The sequence below is a fragment of the Macaca mulatta genome, chromosome 14 (genome assembly GCF_049350105.2).
Source record: "Macaca mulatta isolate MMU2019108-1 chromosome 14, T2T-MMU8v2.0, whole genome shotgun sequence".
NCBI classification, from domain to species: Eukaryota; Metazoa; Chordata; class Mammalia; order Primates; family Cercopithecidae; genus Macaca; species Macaca mulatta.
The window spans coordinates 83,527,399-83,550,585 of record NC_133419.1 but is presented as its reverse complement, the minus strand read 5'-3'; the positions used below and the strand labels follow the sequence as shown (position 1 = coordinate 83,550,585).

The 23,187-nt window shown below is 43.0% G+C and overlaps 1 protein-coding gene across 19 annotated transcripts in view; it reads left to right on the top strand.

Annotated features, from left to right (window-relative positions):
- RAB30 (RAB30, member RAS oncogene family) overlaps positions 1-23,187 on the top strand; it is a 93,741-nt gene that overhangs the window by 49,305 nt on the left and 21,249 nt on the right. For 11 of the 19 annotated variants that reach the window (XM_077960524.1, XM_077960516.1, XM_077960525.1 and 8 more), the window contains exon 2: positions 21,944-22,026. The exons of the other annotated variants lie outside the window; for them this stretch is intronic. The gene's annotated coding sequence lies outside the window, so the exon portion shown is untranslated. The remainder of the gene's footprint in view (positions 1-21,943; positions 22,027-23,187) is intronic. 19 annotated transcript variants of the gene reach the window in all.

Sequence of the window (23,187 nt, the reverse complement as noted above, 5' to 3'; positions counted from 1 at the left end):
GTTGTATCACTTTCCACTGCATCAGGGACATTGCCTTGCATAAAACTGCTCAAGAAATGTTTGCAGTACAGCATTGGTTCCTTAGTTGAGTCATCCTAGAGTCCAGAGGGCACTGGCAGGGTGGGGACGCCTGAGGCAGATCTGGAGTTTGAGACCCTCACTATTTTGGCATGTAGATGGATGGGGAGCTTACTTGCTGTGTCGTTGCTGGAAACAGGGCCAGTGTAAGAGGCTGGTCCTGAAGGGCAGAATTGGAAAGCGAAAAACAAGAGATGCTGAGCATATAAATCAAATGTGCTGAAGGCCTATTGTATGCCTGTGGTAAGCTTTGAATACTTAATTAATGCCAGCCTTTCAAGTTGGTGATATTCTTCTGATTCTCTAGAGGAGAAAATGGGGCATCAGAAAGGCAAAGCAGAAATAAGTACTGGGGCTATAAAGATGAATAAAATCCAGTCCTTCCCCAAGAGGTCCCAGGATATGGAGTAAATAGTCTTATAAGTAAATAATTGTGAGCAGTTGGGTAACTGCACAGATCAAACTCTGTCGAGGTATTGTGGGAGAACCAAATAGGAGACTCTAACCTCTGTATGGGAGATGGGAGGGAAGGCATGGCAGGTGGTAAACCCAAGAAAGCTTTCAGAAGGAGAGTGATGCCTGAGCAAAGTGGAATAAGAATGCATGGGCTGAAGCATGGAGGTGAGACGTATCATGGGGAATTCACTGTTACTGGGCTATAAAATATGAGTTTGGTGAGAGTTGAGGCTGGCAAAGTTGAGAGGATATTATAAACAGGTTGAAGAGTTCTGGACTTGATTTTGAAGTGGGAAGCCATTGTAGGGTTTTCAATAGAAGAGCAACGAGCCAGCATATGTTTTGGATATGTATTAGCCAAGGAGGAAGTGAATCTGAGCTGGGTAGGACCCAAGGCAGGGCCATCAGCTGGAACTCTCAGCACTGGTGCAGGGGAGATAGGATGAAGTCTGACCCAAGGCAGTAAAAGGAGTGGAGGAGAGGAGGGGACTGGTTTGATAAATATTCGATAGGTAAATCAGCAAGACAGGAGTTAGGGAGCAGACAGAAGTCAAGTACAACCCTCAGGCTTTGTGCTTGTACATGCCTCTTCTTCCCTTAACCAACATTTCAAGTCTGCCCTTATCTGAGCGCTGACCTTAAGCAAATCCTATGTGAAATGTAGGTTTATGAACAATTAATTAGGAGACAGTGTTTTACAGAGAGATTGTGACATGAGATTTCTTTAAATACTATTGCCTTCAGAGCATTTATATGTTGTATATCTCAGAATTCTTATTTTTCTAACTTCAGGAACGAATCTATTGGGTAAAACAGTGGTTCCCAAGCTAGGTTATCACCAGAATCAACTGAGAATATTTTCCCCCAACTATTATTACGAAAAATTTTAATCATACTGAGAATTTGAAAGAGTAATAAATTGGACACCCAAATACCCACCAACTAAATTAAACAATTGTTAACATTTTGCCTTATTTCTCGTGTATGTATGTGTGTGTGTGTGTATATATATATACATATATATACACACACATACATACATATGCATATATACATATATGCTGGACCATTTGAAAGTTGCAGATGTTATAACACTTCACCTGAAATTCTCATTTCAGCATGTGTGTTCTAAGAATAAAGACATTTGATGCAACATAAAATTTTATCTAAAACAAAAATCAAAATGATCATCTGATATCAGGCCATGCTCATATTTCCCCAGTTGTGGCCAGGGGATATTTTTACTTCATTATTATTTTTTTTTTAATTGCCCGTTACTTATGAAAGAAATGTTTTGTAGTACTCTAGATTTCACTTCTGATTCTGGTCAGTTTTTCTTTTTTTTATTTAAAAGTTGTCTTTATTTTAAAATTATAAAATAAAGGATACTTATTTAAAAATTCAAGCAGTGCAAAAATATCTAATAAAAATATCCAAAGTAAAAATTGGAAGACCTTTCTCAGTTATTGGAAGTTAATGGAACAGATTTTCTTAATAAGAATATCTAGGGAAGGGATCTAGCAATTTTAGTTTTAAGAAGCTCTTTGGGCCAAGTGCGGTGGCTCACACCTATAATACCAACACTTTGAGAAGCTGAGGCAGGAGGATCACTTGAGGCCAGGAGTTCAAGACCAGCCTGGGCAGTATAGCAAGACCTTATCTCTAGAAAAATTTAAAATTAGCTGAGTGTGGTGGCATGTGCCTATAGTCCCAGCTACAAGGGAGGCTGAGGTGGGACAATCACCTGAGCCTGGCAGGTCCAGGCTTCACTGACCATGTTATCATGCCACTGGATTCCAGCCTGGGCTACAGAGCAAGGCCCTGTTCCCTATCTCCCCCACCCCCTTCATCCCCACCCCCAATAAAAAGAAGCTCTTTGGATGAGTTTAATGTAGTTCACCTGATACCAGCATTTAGGAAACACTGGTCTATTGTAAGGCATACCTACAGCCATGATTTTTACTTGTGATCAAACCAAGAAGTACTTAATTAAGTGCCTATGATGCATTGAGTTATGTTCTAAGAATGTGGAAGATCTAATGAAATACGTAAAATATATGATCTGTCTTCAAGAACATCTTGTTGGAGAGATAAAACTGACATTCACAAAGTCATTAGGAGGAAGGGAATTAATATTTATAGAGCATTTCCAATAGGCCAGGTACTGTGACAGATGCTTTACAAAAATATCTCATTAAATCTCACAACAGCCCTTGAGGTAGTGACATGGGATCTTGGGGTGTCGCTTTTCTGGCTGGAAACCTGTGGCCGGTGGGGCCTTTGCCCCAGTTTTGCTGAGGCCTTCTGGGCTTGTTCCGCCCACTCGGCCTGGCAGGCTGTGCTCAGCTCATGCTACCGGGCTGGATCCCATGCCTCCAAGGGAGACTGGAGTCAGGCGTGGAGCGAGAGAGTTGTGTGAGTGAGCATGGAGCCTGGCCTCTGCACAGCCAGATATGTCAGCTGCTGCTGCCAGGTGGGTAGCTCAAGGTGCTTGCATAGGTGCTAGCTCTCTATGAGGCTGCAGCTGGACCAGGTGCACCACAAGCAGCTTTCCCAGCTGGTACTGGGGAATGAGGCGGCGCCTGGAAGCTTGGAGGCACCAGGAACCACAGGGCCCCAAAGAGGGAGTCACACCCTGGATCAGGGAGCTCCCAGGTCTGGGCTTCCTAAAGGGCCACAGCTCATCTCTCCTCTTCATTCATAACCTGGTGAGCAAGGGACATGTTTCAATCCTGTTTGTGTTACAGGAACTCTTTTAGCTTCGCCATTCAGTGAGTCTCAAGTTCTTGTCCTATGACCAGGAAGAATGAGGTACACAGACAGGCGGAGGGGTAAGCAAGACAAAGAGGAACTTTATTGAGCAATAGAACAGTTCAGAGAAGACCCGCAGTGAGCAGCTCCTCTCCATGACCAGGATGTCCTGATGAGTGTTTAACTCCTAGCAGAGAGGATAGCTCCTCTCTGCAGGCAGGTTGTCCCAACAAGTGTTCAGTTCTCAGCAGAGAGAGTAGCTCCTGCTATCAGCAGAGAAGGTAACTCCTCTCTGCAGCTGGTCATCCTGTCATCTGCAGCTCTTGGCAAAGAGGAAGTGGCTCCTCTCTGCGGGCGGGTCATCCCATTGTCTCTGCAGCTCTCAGCAGAGAGGAGGCCCTAGAGTTGGTGGCTCCACTCTGCAAGCAGGTTGTCCCATTGTCTGCAGCTCTCAGCAGAGAGGGTAGCTCCTCTCTACAGCTGGTTGTTGCATCCTCCCTCTGTTCTGTGGTCTGACTGAGCCCAGGGCTTTTATGGGTCTCAGAGGGGAAGAAGTGCATGCAGCTGGTCCATGGGTGGCCATGGGCAGGCTGAAAAAGGCACCACAAATCTCCACCCTGGTTTGTGGGACTCACAGCCCAGCTCCCAGGCCTGAAGGTGGGGTCTCAACAAGGACCCGCCCCCTTCTGTCCAGGAGCTTTTCTGCCTCCTGCCTCAGTCGTGGTATCCAGGATGCTCATGCCAACAGGCAAGTGCAGGCCAGCGCAGAGCCGCCCTCAGCCCCCACCTCGGCTTTTCCCCATGTTTGTCAGTGCCTAAAGTCTGGAGGGGGCTGAGGCAACAGAGTCCTAGCGTGAGCACACCCAGCAAGGCTGTGACAGTGCCTGAGCTTGGCCCCAACCCTGCTCTAAGATGAGAGCAGGCATAAGGAGTAGGGAGAAGCCAGGCAGTGGGAGCAGGCACCTCTGAGCCTGCACAGGCAAGCGGGGACCTTCCTGGACCCCCAAGAGTACAGGGATGCCTGGGTCTGCCGTCGTGATTTGAGTGGCTGTAGCTGTACCCGGGAGGGTGGGGCTTCTGCCTGCTCTGTGGAGCAGGAGGCCTGGGTCTGAAGCCATGGTTTGGGTAGTTGCAGTGGCACCTGAGTAGCTCCCTCCCCAGTTCAGAAGGAGCAGAGCTCGTGCTTGTCCCTGGCACTCGCTGGCTCCATGGAACATGCAGTCCTGGCCACGCCTTCCACCTGTAGCCAGCGTGATGGCAGCGGCTGCTCCAGACAGCTCACCACTGTCATCAGTAGGCAGTATTATTCCCATTTTCTAGTTAGGGGAACTGAGTCTCAGGGAATGACTTGCCCAAAATCATTCAGCCTGTAAGAGATGGAACAGAGCCATAATTTTAACCCAAATCTATCTGAATCATTGCATTAAGCTACCTCTCACAGTAACAATAGCCAACAATTGTATTGAATTTCCTACTGAAAAAAAGTACTCTTGCTCCCACTCTGATATTTGAATCAGAGAATGATTATAAGACCAAATATGATCAAGAGCTAAATTTGTGTGTACTAGTAACTTAGTGTTACAAAGATTCAGAGATGGAGAGATCAGGGAGGACTTCCTGGGGGAGATGGCATCTCTGCTGCCCTGAAGGAAGAAGCAAACTAGAACAGTTAATGGGAAGCTAGGTGAGAGAAACATGGGGCAGGGGAGTGGGGGTTTGTGTTGCCGCATGGTAAAACAGGGTAGGCATGGAAAACAGGTGACAAGAGGCCACTTCCTAGCCATTTGCTTCCTGAGATAGCCAGGCAAAGAGGAAAGAAACAAAATGATCTGTACCTTAATTTCCATCTTCACTTTTGCTGAACATAAATGCATAATTGTTATTTTTTAAGAAAACCTTTTGGCCCAGTGTGGTGGCTCATCCATGTAATCCCAGCACTTTGGGAGGCTGAGTTGGACGGATCACTTGAGGTCAGGAGTTCGAGACCAGCCTAGCCAATGGGCAAAACCCCCATCTCTACTAAAAATACAAAAATTAGCGGGCATAGTGGCACATACCTGTAATTCCAACTACTCAGGAGGCTGAGGCATGAGAATCACTTGAACCTGGGAGGTGGAGGTTGCAGTGAGCTGAGATCATGCCACTGCACTCCAGCCTGGGTGACGGAGTGAGACTCTGTCTCAAAACAAAACACAAAACAAAAAAAAAACTTTTTATACTCAAATAAAGCCAAATACTTACAGCCAACTGATCTTCAACAACGCAAACAAAAATATAAAGTGGGGAAAGGACACCTTGACAAATGGTGCTGGGATAATTGGCAAGCGACATGTAGAAGAATGAAACTGGATCTTATACAAGAACCAACTCAAGGTGGATTGAAAGACTTAAATCTAAGGCCTGAAATCATTAAAATTCTAGACAATATCATCAGTAAAACTCTTCTAGATGTTGGCTTAGGCAAAGAATTCATAGCCAAGAACCCAAAAGCAAATGTAACAAAAACAAAAATAAATAGATGGGACCTAATTAAACTAAAAAGCTTCTGCACAGTGAAAGAAATAATCAGCAGAGTAAACAAACAACCCACAGAGTGGGAGAAAATATTCACAAACTACGCATCTGACAAAGGACTAATATCCAGAATCTACAAGGAACTCAAACAAATCAGCAAGAAAAAAACAATCTTATCAAAAAGTGGTCAAAGTACATGAATAGACAGTTCTCAAAAGAAGATATACAAATGGTCAGTAAACATGAAAAAATGCTCAACATCAGTAATTATCAGAGAAATGCAAATTAAAACCACAATGAGATACCACCTTACTCCCGTAAGAATGGCCATAATTGAAAAATCAAAAAATAATAGATGTTGGTGCAGATGTGGTGAAAAGGAAACACTTTATTTATTTATTTTTTTTTGAGATGGAGTCTTGCTCTGCTGCCAGGCTAGAGTGCAGTGGTGCAATCTTGGCTCACTGCAACCTCCGCCTCCCGGGTTCAAGCGATTCTCCTGTCTCAGCCTCCCAAGTAGCTGAGACTGCAGGTGCGTGCCACCATGCCCAGCTAATTTTTGTATTTTTAGTAGAGATGGGGTTTCACCATGTTGGCCAGGATGGTCTCGATCTCCTGACCTTGTGATCCACCTGCCTCAGCCTCCCAAAGTTCTGGGATTACAGATGTGAGCCACCACGCCCAATGGAAAATGAAACACTTCTACACTGCTGGTGAGAATGTAAACTAGTACAACCACTGTGGAAAACTGTATGGAGATTCCTTAAAGAACTAAAAGTAGAACTACCATTTGATCCAGCAATCCCACTACTGGGTATCTACCCAGAGTAAAAGGAGTCATTATATGAAAAAGACACTTGCACACACATGTTTATAGCAGCACAATTCACAATTGAAAAAATATGGAACCAGCTTAAATGCCCATCAACAAATGAGCAGATAAAGAAAATGTGGTATATAGACACCATGATATATAACTCAGTCATAAAAAGCAATGAAATAATGGCATTTGCAGCAAGCTGCGTGGAGTTGGAGATCATTATTCTAAGTGAAATAACTCAGGAATGGAAAATTAAATATCGTATGTTCTCACTTATAAGTGGGAGCTAAGCTATGAGGATGTAAAGGCATAAAAATGACATGGACTTTGGGGACTTGGAGGGAAAGGTGGGAGGGAGGTGAGGGATAAAAGACTACACATTGGGTACAGTGTACACTGCCTGGGTGACTGGTGCACCAAAATCTCAGAAATTATCACTAAAGAACTTAGCCATGTAATAAAAAACCACCTGTTCCCCAAAAAGTATTTAAATAAAAAAAAGTTAAAAAGGAAATAAAAATCTCTTTGTTACATTATTATTATTATTTTGATACAGGGTCTCACTCCTGTTGCCCAGGCTGGAGTGCACCAGCACTATCTCAGCTCACTGCACCCTCTACTTCCCAGGCTCAGATGATATTCCCACTTCACCCTCTCTAGTAGCTGGGACTAGTAGCATGCGCCAACATGCCCAGCTAATTTTTGTATTTTTTTAGAGATAGGGTTTCATCATGTTGCCCTTTCTAGTCTCAAACTGCTGGTCTCACGGGATCTGCCTGCCTCATTCTCCCAAAGTGTTGAGATTACAGGCATGAGCTACCATGCCCAGCGCTTGTCTTTGTTTTAACCTTAGTTATTCTCTTAACAGCATTTGACAAGACTGATCACCATTTTCTTTGACACTCTACTTCTTGATTCTCTTCCTACCTCTCTAAGCTTTCTTTTTTTTTTTTTTTTTTTTTTTTGAGACGGAGTCTCGCTCTGCCGCCCAGGCTGGAGTGCAGTGGCCAGATCTCGGCTCACTGCAAGCTCCACATCCCGGGTTCACGCCATTCTCCTGCCTCAGCCTCCCGAGTATCTGGGACTACAGGCGCCCGCCACCTCGCCCGGCTAGTTTTTTGTATTTTTTAGTAGAGATGGGGTTTCACCGTGTCAGCCAGGATGGTCTCGATCTCCTGACCTCATGATCCGCCCGTCTCGGCCTCCCAAAGTGCTGGGATTACAGGCTTGAGCCACCGCGCCCGGCCTCTCTAAGCTTTCTTTAGTCACCTTCTTCCCTCAATCTCTAAATGGTGATATGCCCAGGTTCTGAAATGGCCCTCTTCTCTATTTATCCAGTCTCCATAGATATCCTCTGATGATTCAATGGCTTTAAATAACATCCATTTGCTAGTGACTGTTAAGTTTGTATCTTTAGTCTCAAACTCTCTGTCTGGAACTTCAGATTCATGTCCACATAGATGTCTAAGAGTCCTTTCAAATTTAACATGGCCAAAAGAGGACTCTTGATTCAGCTCCACTCCAATGTCGCTGTTTTCCCAGTCTTCCCAACTTCACAAAGTGGTGCCATTATCGCCCCATGTGCGCAAGTCAAATATCTAGGTATTACTTTTGATTTCTTTCTTTCTTTCCCATCCTCTTGCCAATCCTTTACCAAGTTCTATCTTCTCTATCTTCAAAAACACTCCAAAATTTATACCCTTCTCTCTGTCTCCACTACTAACACCCTGGTCCAAGCCATATGATCTCTCACCTAGACTATTTGCAGTAGCCTCCTAACTGTCTGTTTGTTTCTACTGGTGTCCACACCATAATACCCTCCATTACAGAGCCTAGAAAAAATTTTAAAAATGACAATTGGTTTGTGTCACATTTCTTAAAAGCCTCTACGTGGCCTTACGTTGAACTCAGAATGAAATCCAAACTCCTTGCCCTGGCTTTCCAAGCTCTATGTGACCTGTCCCACGGCAGTCTCCCAGTTCTCTTCTTGTTGACCATGTGCTCAGCCTCAGTGTCCCTTCTTTCAGTTCCTTGAACATGCCAAGCTCATTGTCACATAGGGCCCCTGTACTTGATGATCTCTATGCCTGAAATGTACTTCTTCCATTCTTCATGTGCTTGACTCACCCCTTCCTTCCTTCCTCTTTCTTTTCTTCCTTTCCTTTCCTTTCCTTTTCTTTCTCTCCCTCGCTCTCTCTTTCCTTTCAAGAGGAAAGAGGTCTTGGTCTGTTGCCTTGGTTGGAGTACACTGGCATCATCAAAGCTCACTGCAGCCTTGACCTCCTGGGCACAGGGGACCCCTCTGCCTCAGCCTCCTGAGTAGCTGGGACTACAGGTGTGTACCACCACATCCAGCTAATTTTTTAATTTTTTGTAGAGATGAGGTCTCACCGTGTTGTCCAGTCTGGTCTTAAACTCCTGGGCTTAAGTGATCCTCCTGCCTCAGCCTCCCAGAGTGCTGGGATTACAGATGTGAACCACCAAGCCTGGCCTGGCTCTTTCTTATCAATTCTCATCTTAAATATACCCACTTCAGAGAGAACTTCTGTGACAGCTATCCAGTCTTTTCCTCCTATTTTAATTCTCTACTAGCACTTATCACTGTCTGGTACTTTTCTTGTTTATTTATGTATATGCTTATTTTTCCATTCATTCATTCATTGCTCTATTATTATGCTGTATGAGAGGGGGACCTTGTCTTCTTGTTCATCATGGTATCCCCTGCTTCTGGATATGTGACTTGCGCATAGTAGATGCTCAGGACAAACGTATGAAATGAGTGAATGTTTTTCTCACCTGTAAAATAGAAAGGCCAAGTCTCAGAGTTGTTGAGGACTTGAATTATCTAATTTGATAAACAGGTAAAGTGGACAGGTCTGTGTCTAGCACATTGTGTTTATAGAAAGTATTATTTTCTAAGTATCTGCCTTATTGTAGACGTTTGACAAAGGTTAGTTCTCTTTCTTTATTTCCTGCAGTCTGGATCACCTGCAGTATTTTATAATTAATTGACCTGCACTTTGGGTCCCCCAACACACACAGGGACACTGCATTGTAGCAAGGTTTGACTTTCTCTTGGGAAATTATAGTTTTCTTCTCTTTGGTTATATGATCTTTGCCAATTAACTCTCCTTAAGATCAAAGTGCTTTGGGGTTTGATTTCCTCATCCTAGTTAGTTTAGTTTCTCTGAAAAGCCCTCTCAGCTTTTGTGTGTACTGATCAGTTTTTCTTTTGCATTTATTTAATATTTAGTCTACTGAAATGTCAGGCAATGAGAATACAGATAGGAATTTGCAGGAGCCTCTGTCCTTAAGGCCTAGTGGAGGAAACAGGATACATAAACCAACAAGAATAATAAAGTGTCTGGCCAGGCGCAGTGTCTCATGCCTGTAATTCCAGCACTTTGGGAGGCTGAGGCAGGCGGATCACTCGAGGTCAGGAGTTTGAGACCAGCCTGGCCAACATGGCAAAACCCCTGTCTCTACTAAAAATACAAAAATTAGCCAGGCGTGGTGGTACATGCCTGTAATCCCAACTACTAGGGAGGCTGAGGCAGGAGAATTTCTTGAACCCAGGAGGCGGAGGTTGCAGTGAGCCAAAGTCACACCATTGCACTCCAGCCTGGGCAACAGAGTGAGACTCTGTCTCAAAACAATAAAAATAAAAATTAAAAAATAGGCCGGGCGCGATGGCTCAAGCCTGTAATCCCAGCACTTTGGGAGGCTGAGACGGGTGGATCACGAGGTCAGGAGATCGAGACCATCCTGGTTAACACGGTGAAACCCCGTCTCTACTAAAAAATACAAAAAACTAGCCGGGCGAGGTGGCGGGCACCTGTAGTCCTAGCTACTTGGGAGGCTAAGGCAGGAGAATGGCATGAACCTGGGAGGCGGAGCTTGCAGTGAGCTGAGATCTGGCCACTGCATTCCAGCCTGGGCGACAGAGCGAGACTCCGTCTCAAAAAAAAAAAAAAAAAAATTTTAAAAAAATTTTTTAAAAAATTATCTATGGAGAAAGTCTGCAGAACATAGAGGAGGCACAAAGTAGAGAGTGACCAGTTTACAGGGAGGGTGGGTACGGTTTGAGAGATAATTGGTTGTTTACCACCCAGTAAAGAGAGATGAGCCCTGTGAGTAAAGGTGTCTAGGGGCCCATGCTCTGGGAACTTGGCAAGACTGTGTGATCGTAACAGTAGTCATAGTGGTAACAGGTTATGAGAAGCAAAGTCTGAAAGATACGTGGTGCTGGGCTGTGGAGGGCTCTGCATGCCCTGCAGGAGAATTTGAACTTTCGCCAACAGTAACAATAACAGTAGCAGCACCTAACATTTATTGAGCACTTCCTCTTTGCCAGGCCCTCTTCTTTGTACTTTATTGTATTAATTCCTTTAATCTGCACAACAGTCCTATAAGGTAAATACTGTTATTATCCCTATTTGTAAATAAATACACATAAGATAGGTATTGAATTTGTTCTTAAAAATAATAATAAATAAATATAGGCACCGAGAGGACAAGGAACTTGCCCAAGGTCACCCAACTCATCAAGAGCATTCAGAGCATTCAGAAAGAGCATTCTGAGGATTCAGACTCAGGCAGTGTGGCTCCAAAGTTTGCCCTCTTAACCAGGGCACTGTACTACTTCTTACGGACAACTTTGTGGGGGCAGCCAGAGCCCTGGAAGAGTTTTAAGTGTGGGAATGACATGATTAGATTAGTTCTTTGGAGAGACTGCAGTGGAGTCGCATTACATCTTGTACAAGTGTTCATTTCTAAAAGCATTGAAGGCAAAAAATGCCAAGTTCTATTTCTTCTTGCCTCTGAGTGAGGTTTGCTATGCTAGCGGTGGCATACCACATCTTAGACAGTCCAACACAGCAGCTTTTTTCCTCTATCCTTAGGACAGAGGGCAGAGTCTTTGGAAGACCTGCATATAATAGATGAATCATCAGTTTGTGTTGAGGGACCCTGTTGTTTGAGAAGCACAAAAGCATCACACTCCTGCAGAAACTGAGCCCCTCAGTGGTGACAACAGACTGAGCCTCCCTTCATTTAGTGCATGGCCAAGCCTGTGCATTGCTTAGATAGTGTTTTTCCCTGCCCTTGTTTCTCTCTCTAGTCCAAAGTGATATGGGTGCACATTAGGCCTGTGATGGTCTGCATTGCATTTGGCAGCAGAATGGAAGAAGGACAGCCTGCATGTGGGGAGGCAGGAGGAAGGCAGGGAAAACAAGCAGAACACAGCAGCTGCTGCCCAGCTACCAGAGTCTGGCCTTGGTGAAGGGAAGGGCAGGAGGCCAGGAGAGTAAAGGTATGAGAAATGTAAAGGAAGTTAAATATTCTGGACCTAATGACCAATTGAATTGGTTTCCTTCAGCTTTCTTCTGATCTGAAAACTTAGTACCTCATTGTATCTTTTTGTTTTCAGTCTGTTAAACGCCTTTCTAATTCCAACTAGGTTATGCACTCTCCAGCTTTAATACACAGTACTCGCCATGCTCTTGGCTTATGGCTACTGAAATAGGCCTAAAAGTCATCTTCAGGTGTTAGGAACCTTGATTGGTCCATCTATTTTGTCATAGTGGTACAATATTCTGTTTTATTACTTACAAACTGACATTATATGAGGTCTCTTGATAGCCGCCACTATGTTATAGTACAAGATTTATATTAAGTTCTCTGGTTTCTCAAAATTGAAATGATTTTGTAACTGCTTTAAAGAATTGTTGATACGATTACCACAACGATCAAAACAAAACAAAACCAGCCGGTACATAGGAAAAAGAAACTAGGAGAAACACATCAAAATGCTGACAGTGATTGCATTCGTATTGGCAATTTCATTTTTCCCTTTTCTGTGTTTCCAAAGTTCTGAAAATGTGTCTATGGTACATGCAAAATGTTAACAACTTGTTTTTTTAAAAAATAACAGACTTCAAAAATAAAAGCTCTCTGTAATCTCATAATTCTAGCATAACACATTTTTACTTTTGAAATGCTCTTGTTGATATACATGCGTATTTTTCATAGCTGCAGTCCTGACAAATGCAGCTTTGTGAATTCTTTTCATTTTACAGCCTATTGTCAACACTATTTCATTTTTCTACATAGTTTTCATAATTGGCATTTCTAATGGCTGCCTTGCATTCCATGGTGTTGATGTTCTATATGGAACTTTCCTTTGGACATTTTGATTGTTTCTAGTTCTTCACTCTTTTAGATAAGAGGTAATGAATATTTTTGTTCATTTGGCATTTTGGGTTCATTCAGTTATTTCCCTAACGTGAATTCTTAGCAGTGAACTAACTGCATGAAAGGTTTGAATTCTTTTATGGCTTTTGGTATGTGCCAAGTAAGACCCTGCCTTCTAAAAGAGCCCATTGAATGTGGATGGTCACTGGCTTCATATATGTGTACCTGTCCCATGTTTCCCTCCCCACTATTGAGCCCCTAAGATATTTTACTAATGTGCATTGGAAAAGATATAAATATTTTAAAAAAGGAAAGAAGCTATTCATATAATCTCACCACCCACAGGTAAGAATTTTAAAAATATATTTCCTTCTAAGTATTTATTTATTTATTTTTGTTTTTGTTTTTTAGAGACAGGATTTCACTCTGTCTGGAGTGCAATGGCATGATCACAGTTCACTGTAATGCCTAACTTCTAGGTTCAAGAGATCTTCCCACATCAGCCTCCTGAGTAGCTAGGAACATCATATGACACCACACCTGGCTAATTTTTAAATTTCTTGTAGAGGTTGGGTCTTGCTATGTTGCCTAGGCTGGTCTCAAACTCCTGGCCTCAAGTGATCCTTCCTTCTTGCCATCCCAAAGCACTGGGATAATAGGCACAAGCCACCACACCCAGTCCAAATATTTATTTCATAATGTTGTATCATGTGGCTTCTCTATTAGCCCTTCTCTATTGCTGTATAGAAGTTTTACTTCTCCCTCCATCTTGGGGGTCCTCTTGGCCAGATGTGGTGACCCAAACCTATAATCCCAGCACTTTGAAAGTCCAAGGTAGGAGGATCACTTGAGAGCAGGAGTTCGAGACCAGCCTGGACAACATAGTGAGAACACATCTCTACAAAAAGTAAAAGGAAGTAAATAAGTAAATCTTTGTGCACATTTAGGAAGCATTCTGTAGGAAAATTCCCAGAAGCAGAATTTTCCTCTTGCTGGGTTGAAGTGTGTGGACCTTGTGAAGACTTTTGATGAGTATTGAAAGGCTTTTGATGAGTATTGATGAGTACTGAAAAGTTGCTATTGAGGAAAGTTGTGCCTCTTTCTACTTCACCTGTTAATGTTTGGATGCCATTCCTGCCTTCAATAAGTTAACACCAGTGGCCATTTATTTATCTGTTTATCTTGAAATAAGTTTGGACCTCTCTAGTCTTTTGTTCTTTGTATTTATTTATTTCTTTGTTTGTTTGTTTATTTTTGGTGTTTTTGGATCCCTGGGCATGTTGTTCCTGGGATTAAAATCCCAGAATTTATATTTTCTTTAGGATTTCCCTCATGTTCCATCTGTTGGTAAGTTTCACACATCCACATCTTCCACCCAGCCCTCAAACTGTACCCTGCAGCATGGTTACAGAATTATTGATTTCATAGACTTTTTGAAATCTAGAACTCTTTGAAAGAGACTACTTATTTTGGCTTAAAAATTTCCCCGTTTTTGGCGGAGCGTGGTGGCTCAGGCCTGTAATTCCAGCACTTTGGGAGGCCGAGGCGGGCGGATTGCCTGAGGTCAGAAGTTTGAGAACAGCCTGACCAACATGGTGAAACTGTCTGTGCTAAAAATACGAAAATTAGCCAGGCATGGTGGTGGGTGCCTGTAATCCCAGCTACTCGGGAGGCTGAGACAGGAGAATTGCTTGAACCTGGGAGGTGGAGGTTGCAGTGAGCTGGGATCTCGCCATTGCACTTCAGCCTGGATGACAAGAAACTTTGGCCGGTCGCGGTGGCTCAAGCCTGTAATCCCAGCACTTTGGGAGGCCGAGACGGGTGGATCACGAGGTCAGGAGATCGAGACCATCCTGGCTAACACAGTGAAACCCCATCTCTACTAAAAAATACAAAAAACTAGCCGGGTGAGGTGGCGGGCGCCTGTAGTCCCAGCTACTCGGGAGGCTGAGGCAGGAGAATGGCGTGAACCCGGGAGGCGGAGCTTGCAGTGAGCTGAGATCTGGCCACTGCACTCCAGCCTGGGTGACAGAGCAAGACTCCGTCTCAAAAAAAAAAAAAAAAAAAAAAAGAAACTCTGCTCAAAAAAAAAAAAAAAAAGGTTCCTGCTTTTTGGCCGTTTCTTTAATAAATACTTGTTGAATTCAAGTTTAAGGAGCCCAGAGTTCATTCTTACGTGATGGAGTCTAAGGTATATGGGAATTGAAGAGAGGTGAATTTCGGCCAGATTATGAAAAGCCTTGTTACACCAACCTACCTAAGGAGTTTAACTGCATCCTCAAGGCTGATAATTAGTTGGCACTTTTGGGAAAACACTTCGTAGACTGGCCGCAGGGAACCTGGTTAGAAGTCCGCAGGAGGCTGGATGGGGGAGAGCTGGACGAGGCCCTGAGCCATGTTGGTGCAGTAGGGACAGGGGTTAAGCAGGGGTGTATCCAAGCAGGCCTTGGTGACAGATAGGTGGTTATGGTATGCTGTGTGTGTGCGTGTGTGTGTGTGCATGTGTGTGTGTCCGTCCCTGTTGACGGAAAATTTGTACTCTATCTTCTGCATAAGAATTGGCCATGATGCAGGAATTTGCCAAGATAATGCACTGGAAAACACTTAGGAAACTAAAAGTGCTCTATAGATGTGAAAACATATTGATAGTGACAGTATGTAAGAAATTCTGCTCAATGGGGCTGATTCAAGGATGCAATAATGGTCTGCTGTGTGTAAAGCTCTAGACAAGTAGTCATTCTTCTGCTTGACACAGGACCTGTCACAAACTTGAGAGACAAACTTGGGAGAGTTCTTTTTTTGTCTTCATCTATTCGGGTTGCTGAGCATGTGGACACTTGCTTCCCTATCACTTTTTCTCCTGCTTCCAGTGAGGAGGGAGTCTGAACAGCTGAGGGAGGGGTCCAGCCTGGTATGACAGTCTTCCATCGGGCAGAAGACATCTCTGTTCCTGGTACGCCTCTGATCACCAGGGCAGAGGACCATCAGGGGAAAGACTTGAGCCCAGTTCTGAGCCATGGCTCTGACCTCTGGCTGCCTGGCCGGGCTGCTTTGTGTGTTCAGCCGGGGGGGAGGAGACTGAATAAGCCGATAAGAAGGTTCTTCCTGTCCAGCCAAGCAGGCGCAGGGAAGCTTCTGCAGAGGAAAGATTAGACACGGTCCCTGATTTAGAGAATACAACTGGGAGGGCAATGGGGCAAAGCCCAGAGCTCTTTGCAGTGGTATTGTTTATTGTTGGAGGACAACAGAGGGAGCCCCACCTGCTTGTGCAGAAGACAGAAACAGCGAGTTGGGTCTGCAAGGTCCTTTTTTAGGGCCGTTTAACAAACATGTTTTGCAGACAGAAGTTCTCCAACTTGGAAAGGAGTTGATGAGTGGGAGGGGTATCCTTTTTCTTCCCCCAGGAAACAAAGCAGGAGCATTTCCAGGCACATCTGAGCCTCTTTGTCAAACACCTGCTCCCAGGTGCTGTGGTACAAAACAAATTAGCCCCGCCTGGGGAGTTAACTGAGTGGGTCCTAAGCGGTGGCCTCCTCCCTTCTGCTCTCACCCATCTGTGGAAAACCAAATCTGTGCTTAGTGCAGGGATGCTCCCTATGGCCAGCTTCTCACTATGGCAGAAAGAGCACCGGAAGATAATTCAGGTGTTTGCTTGGGTTAATGCTGACAAAATGCTGCTTTGTGGAATCATTCTCATGTTTGGAATCCCAAATCTGTTTTGTATTTCTAGGAATGAGGAAAATATCAAACATAATATACAAAGAATAAAATCGAATATTTGATTGTCTTGATTTTTGAAAATAGTATTGTGGAGGTCTCAGGCCTGCTTTATTTTTCATTTTCATTTGTACTTTTTGCATATCTTAAAAAGTATTCCAAGGGCTGCTTCTGAGTTCCTTCCTCCTAACTCCACCCCCACACCATGGCATGTGTTCATGCCAGCCCCCCTGATGGTTTTGTCTGTGGCCTTGCCCAATAGGGATTTATATTTGCAGATCTTATTTGTCCTGGCAGCAGCTCTGATTTGGAGTCAGCGGACCTGTGTTTGCTCTTCTGGCTCTGTTGCTTACAAGCTGCGTGGCCTGAGGCAAGTCACTATCTTGGTTTCAAATCTCATCTCTGTACAATGGGGAGAAAAAGATGAGCTCCTTCTGCTTCCTCAGAAATGTTCTGTGTCAGAGTGAAGTGAGAGTAATTTCTAAGCTGTATGAATGTGTGAGAGTTTTGTTTTTATTCATGACACACGCAAGCTATTGTTTGATCCATTGGTTTTGGCTGCCATACTGTGGATACTTGGTTTTGAGGGAAGTCGGTGTGAAAGAATGAATCCTCCTTGTAGAGACTCACTGTGCTGAGACATGGTTTAGAGAAGGCAGTAATACACACGGTGAACTGGAAAAGCAACTCCAGAGTCTGGGTGGGACATTCCTTCTTGGGGTCTCTGTCCCATGAAGGGGTGCAGCTAGGCAGACAAAGAGAAAGACAGAAAGATTGAAACAGAGCACCCTAAATAGATCTTTTTTTTTAAAAAAAGGGCCTCTCCCTGTATTAGGAAAACTTTCTTTCTTTTGAATCACTACTATAGACTGAATAAAAGGGCAGAGTATATTTTAAGAGTTGGAGGTTATCTTCTTTCCTAGAAAGAGCTAAATATTATAGCCTCCCCAGGGGCAACTACTGTTGCCAGTTTTTTTGTATCATTCCAAAAATATCTTGTGCCTATACAGATATAGACTCACATGCCCCCACCATTTCTTCATACTATAAACACACCATTCTTTGCCTTGCTTCTTTCATTTAATATATCTTGCAGATATCCATAGCAGGCTGTGTGGTGGTCCATTGTTGTATGGCTACCTTAATCTATATAACCATTTTCTGCTGATGGACTTTTGGGTTGTTTTTGTAATTGCTATTCCAAATACTGTTGTAATAAATATCCCACTACATGTGCCTTTGTGAGTATAAATGTGATAGATTCCTAGAAGTGCAATTGCTGGGTCAGAGGGTTTGTAATAGCGTTTTTAGCTTTAAATCAATAGTGCTCTCCATAGAGGTTGCATTGATTTACCTCCCACCAGTAGTATACAAGTGCCCCATTTCTCTATACTGTCACCAGTACAGGATAAACTTGGCCAATCTGAGATGAATGGCCTCTTGTTATAACTATATATAGTTAAAATTATAATTTATAATTATAAATTTACTATAGTTTGAATTTACTTTTGTGAGTAAATTTGATCAGTTAAAAAAAATGTAAGTGCTATTTTTATTCCTTTCTTGTGAATTATCTGCTCATGTCCTTAGCCTGTTTTTTCTAGGGGGTTATTGAATTTTTCATATTCATTTTATAGGAACTTTCTATGCATGTAATCAGTTAGACCTCAATAATATATATTGCAGATATTTAGTCAGTTCTTCATTTTTACTGTTTTGCCATTTAGAATTTTGAAACATTTAATGAAATTTGTCAGTCTTTTTACTTTATAGCCTTGATTTGGAGTAATTCTTAAAAAGCCTTCTCTACTTTAAGATTTTATATGTGTGTGTGTGTGTGTGTGTGTGTGTGTGTGTGTATATATATAATGTTTTCTTCTAGTACTTTTATGCCTTCGGTTTTTTAGATCCAAACTTTGAATCTGTCCAGAATTTATTTTAGTATAAGGAGTGAGACAGACCTCCAACTTAATTTTTTTCCAGAAAGACCTGGGTTTTGAATCCAGGCACATTTACTCATTAGCTGTTTGATTTTTGAACTAATTAATCTCTCTGAACCTCAATTTTTTTATCTGTATAATGGGAATAGTAACACCCATTTGATGGACTACTGAAAAGATTACATAAGATTACATGTGGAAAACATTTAGCACCATTCCTAGCACACAGTGTGTTCAAATCATGGTCCAAATGGCCAGGAACCTGGGAACACATAGTATGTTCGGGCAGAGGAGAAGTTCTAGATGGCCAGGATACTGAGGCCACCTTGTGACTCACTAGTGTGTCAGAGTAAGTCAGTAACTTCATCACCTAAACCCTCAGTTTCCTCATTTGCAAAATGATGAGAGCTTTCTCTTGAAGTTGTTGGGAGGTCCAGATTAGATAATGTTTGTGAAAGAATTTTGTAAACTATAAAGGGCCATGTAAAAATGCTGGAGTTTACAGTCTGGTGAATAAGGAGCAGCCACAGCACAGGTGGGTATTTGACATTTGTGGCCAAGGAGAATAATTAACTTGCAATAACATGAAATTAGCAGCTGATGTAAAGCAAGTGAGCTTGCAGCAGTTGATTATAGTAATAGTTAGTAATTGCCTCCTAGTGATTAAGCAATAATGAGCTTCCAGGGACAGAACCTTGTTAGGTGGAAAGATGGATCAAAGGCTTTCAATTCAACATACACTTACTGAACACAACAGTGGGATAAGAAGAGACAGGTGTCTTGTTGAGGTACAGTCCTTGTCCTTAAGGATAATAAGGGTGAGAGACACATATAGCATGGCTCCTTCCACGGGCCAGACGCACACGTGGGGACATACTTGGAGGAAGGTCCACAGTGCTCTGGGATCATCAAAGAGGGTGAGACTCACCTGCTGAGCCCTCTGTGCCCGTCTGAACCCACCCTCCAGAGTCTGGCCCAGATTCTAAAGAACCCCTATGATGCCTTCTTGAAATTTTACTTGCCCTTTTTTATTCCTCTGGCTGTTTTGGATTTATCAGGGATATCTTGTTTCTCATGCCCTGCCCATCACCCTCCATAGCTTCTGGGCAAGCATGGTGTTATGCCTAGGGCCTCTATTTCTACTGCGATCTGAGTACTGAGATAGGATGTCCAGTTCATTTTGAAGTTCAGATAAACAACAAACTTTAAAATATGTCTCATGCAATATTTGGAACAAATTTATATTAAAATGTATTTGCTGCCATCTGACCATCTGAAACTGAAATTTGACATGGTCAGGGTGACATGACCTGGATTTCTTATTTATTTATTTTTTTTAACTGTGTCTGGCAACCCTACCTGGGCAGCTCTTATTTCAAATGCTATAAAATATAATAGTGTTTACTACACTGTTTCATGGAGCCCTAGTAGCAAGGCATATATAAAAGGTGTTTTATGCCCGGCTGGGTGGCTCACGCCTGTAATCCCAGCACTTTGGGAGGCCGAGGTGGGCGGATCACAAGGTCAGGAGATCCAGACCATCCTGGCTAACACGGTGAAACCCCGTCTCTACTAAAAATACAAAAAATTAGCTGGGCGCGGTAGCGGGCGCCCTAGCTAAGGCAGGAGAATGACGTGAACCCAGGAGGCAGAGCTTGCAGTGAGGGAGATCGGGCCACTGCACTCCAGCCTGGGCGACAGAGCGAGACTCCGTCTCAAAAAAAAAAAAAAAAAAAAAAAAAAAGATGTTTTATATGAGAAAAGAATTCTCAGCTAAAATCATGTTTGGTAAATCCTGGATTAAATGAAGTTAACTAGCCTTCATTATGGGAAGTTTCAGAACATTTTAAACCTCCAAGATTGGGTGATAATAGTTAGTATTTCTCAGAGTTGTGTTACTGTGAAGCTATCCTCTACACCCCCCACTTACTGAGTATCTAGGGTCATATGACCAAACGTTGAATGAATTTTGAGGGTCTCTGGTAATCGGTTCTATTTGCAGACCATGAGTTCTGATTTTGGGTTTTGGGAAAATACCATTTTATCGAAAAAAATTTATATAATTCTATGATGTTTTTGTTTTTTAAATTAATAAATTTGTAATAAAATATACACATAGACACGAGTATATATAAAGAAAAAGACTAGAGCCAGGTGCAGTAGCTCACGCCTATAATCCCAGCACTTTGGGAGGCTGAGGTGGGCGGATCACCTGAGGTTGGGAGTTCGAGACCAGTATGACCAACGTGGAGAAACCCTGTCTCTACTAAAAATACAAATTAGCCAGGCGTGGTGGCGCATGCCTGTAATCCCTGCTACTGGGGAGGCTGAGGTAGGAGAATCACTTGAACCCAGGAGGCAGAGGTTGCAGTGAGCCGAGATCGCGCCATTGCACTCCAGCCTGGGCAATAGGAGTGAAATTCTGTCTAAAAAGAAAAAAGTAAAAGACTAGAAGGATGTATACCAGAATGCTAACTAATTATTTCCCGGAGAAGGTCTGGGTAGGGAAGGAGATGATAGGTAATTTTCTTTTCCTTTTTGCTTGTCTGTATTTTCTGCAATCAGTATGTATGATTTTTGTCAGAATTCTGGGAAAAACTATTTATATATTTTTGAAAGGAGTACCTGTCCATATATTATCTTATTTGCCTGTCACGCAACTCAGTGGTATAGGTTCTAATATCATCCCCATTTTGTGGATAAGGAAACTACACAGTGCTCTTTAACAGACCCAGGCCCTCTGGCTTCATTGCCTACGCTGCCTCTTTGGTATGAAAGAGTAACCACACTTGCTGCCATGGGAAGGGGCCTTGTTGCCTGTTTACCCAGCCCCTCCCTTTACAGACCAAGTCAAGGCCCAAAGGACCTGCCTGAGACACACAGTTTTTGAATAAGGACAAGTCACCAAAATATTTTAGGGGACTGGGGTTGGAGGTGTGTCAGAAAGTTGGGGAGAAGACCTGGCCTCTGACTTTATCTGTTATATTGAGCCCTAAAGGGAAAGAGGAAAAATGCACAGGTGTGCACCAGTGAATACAGGCTTTTTTTAAGGCCACTTATTGATAGAGTCCCACTGTGTTGCTCAGGGTGGAATGCAGTGGTGTGATCATGGGTCACTGCAACCTTGAACTCCTGGGCTCAAATGATCCTCCTGCCTCAGCCTTCCAAAATGCTAGGGTTACAGGCGTGAGCCACCATGCCTGGTAAAGGCCACTTTTAAAGAATGGTTTAAATGTTGCCAAATTCACGTTGCTTAGAATGGTTTTTGTTTTTCTTTTCAAGCTTTTCATACTAGATTTCATTTCCTGTACCTTTTTAAAATTCATTTTTTTTATCTTGCTCATCTATTTTTCCAGTTTGAATCTTATCCATGTATCCATTTATTTACAACTGTTGTGGTGATGATGATACTGGGGATTTTGCTTGCTCATCTATGCTCCTGTTTATATTCTCTATGCCTGGTACTTGCTTACAGGGATGAATGATGACTGAATTGTGAGAGTGATGCAGCTGAAGTGTGACTTCAGGTCCTGAAAGAATCCTGGGCTGGAGGGCAAGGTGAGGAGCAGCGCTTGTGTAATCTGAAGTTCAGTGTGTGGCTCCATCAGTGTGGGTGTGTTGCTTCCAGAGCAGGAAGATTCTAGAACACTGCAGTTCAAAGGGCCTGGGGCCTCATTCAACTGAGCCTCTAGCTCTCATGACAGAGAGACAATGTTAATTACAAGACAGAGGGTAGCAGCATCCTGTTGCAGAAAGAACTAGGCTTTGGGGTCAGATGGATCTAGGTTTGAATCCTGGTCCTGAGACTAACTAGCTGTGTGATTTTAGGATGATATCTCTGTCTCAGCTTCCTCTTCTGCAAGTTAGGGATAATAGGAGTACTTACATCATAGAGTTATGAGGATTAAATGAGCAAATACATGTAGAAGAGTACCCAAGACATAAAAAGCACCGAATATCAATGTTACCAATGTTAAGCTGTTATCAATGTTAACAATTAATAGAATATAAAATACGGCAGTAGTGTTTGGTTAGTAGCATATCTTGTGGCATGTCTGCTCCCCAGATGAGGCATGACTTTTGTTGTCAATTTAGGGCTGGGTGTAAATGCTTCTGAATGGGTTTCCCTTATTCAGGGGGAAATGCTATCTCATCACATGTGGATTGGTGATGCCTGGGCTGTTACTTTATGTACCAAACAGAAGGGCTTCCTCAAAGAGTAGAAGTTTGCAGATAATCTTGTGATCTTTTGTTCAGTAATGTGTTTTCCATTAGAAGCAAAACAGTAACTACAACAGATAACCTGGAGTTTACAGTCCAGCTTTACCCATAGACAGCCTGCATTATTAAAGACCAATTTTTACCCAGAGGTCCATTTTAAAAACATCCAACATTTTGGCATGGTGGCTCATGCCTGTAATCCCAGCACTTTGGAAGGCTGAGGTGGAAAGATTGATGGAGGCCAGGAGTTCAAGACAAGCCTGGGCAACATAGTGAGACCCCGTCTCTACAAAAAAATTTAAAAAATTAGCTGGGCATAGTGGCTTGTGTCTGTAATCCCAGCTACTTGGGAGGCTGAGGCAGGAGGGTCGTTTGATCCGTGATCGTGCTACTGCACTCCAGCATAGGCAACGGAGCAAGATCCTGCCTCAAAAACAAAAGAAAGCAAAACAAACAAAAACACATTCAACAGAGCATTAATTTCTTATAGAAAGAGGT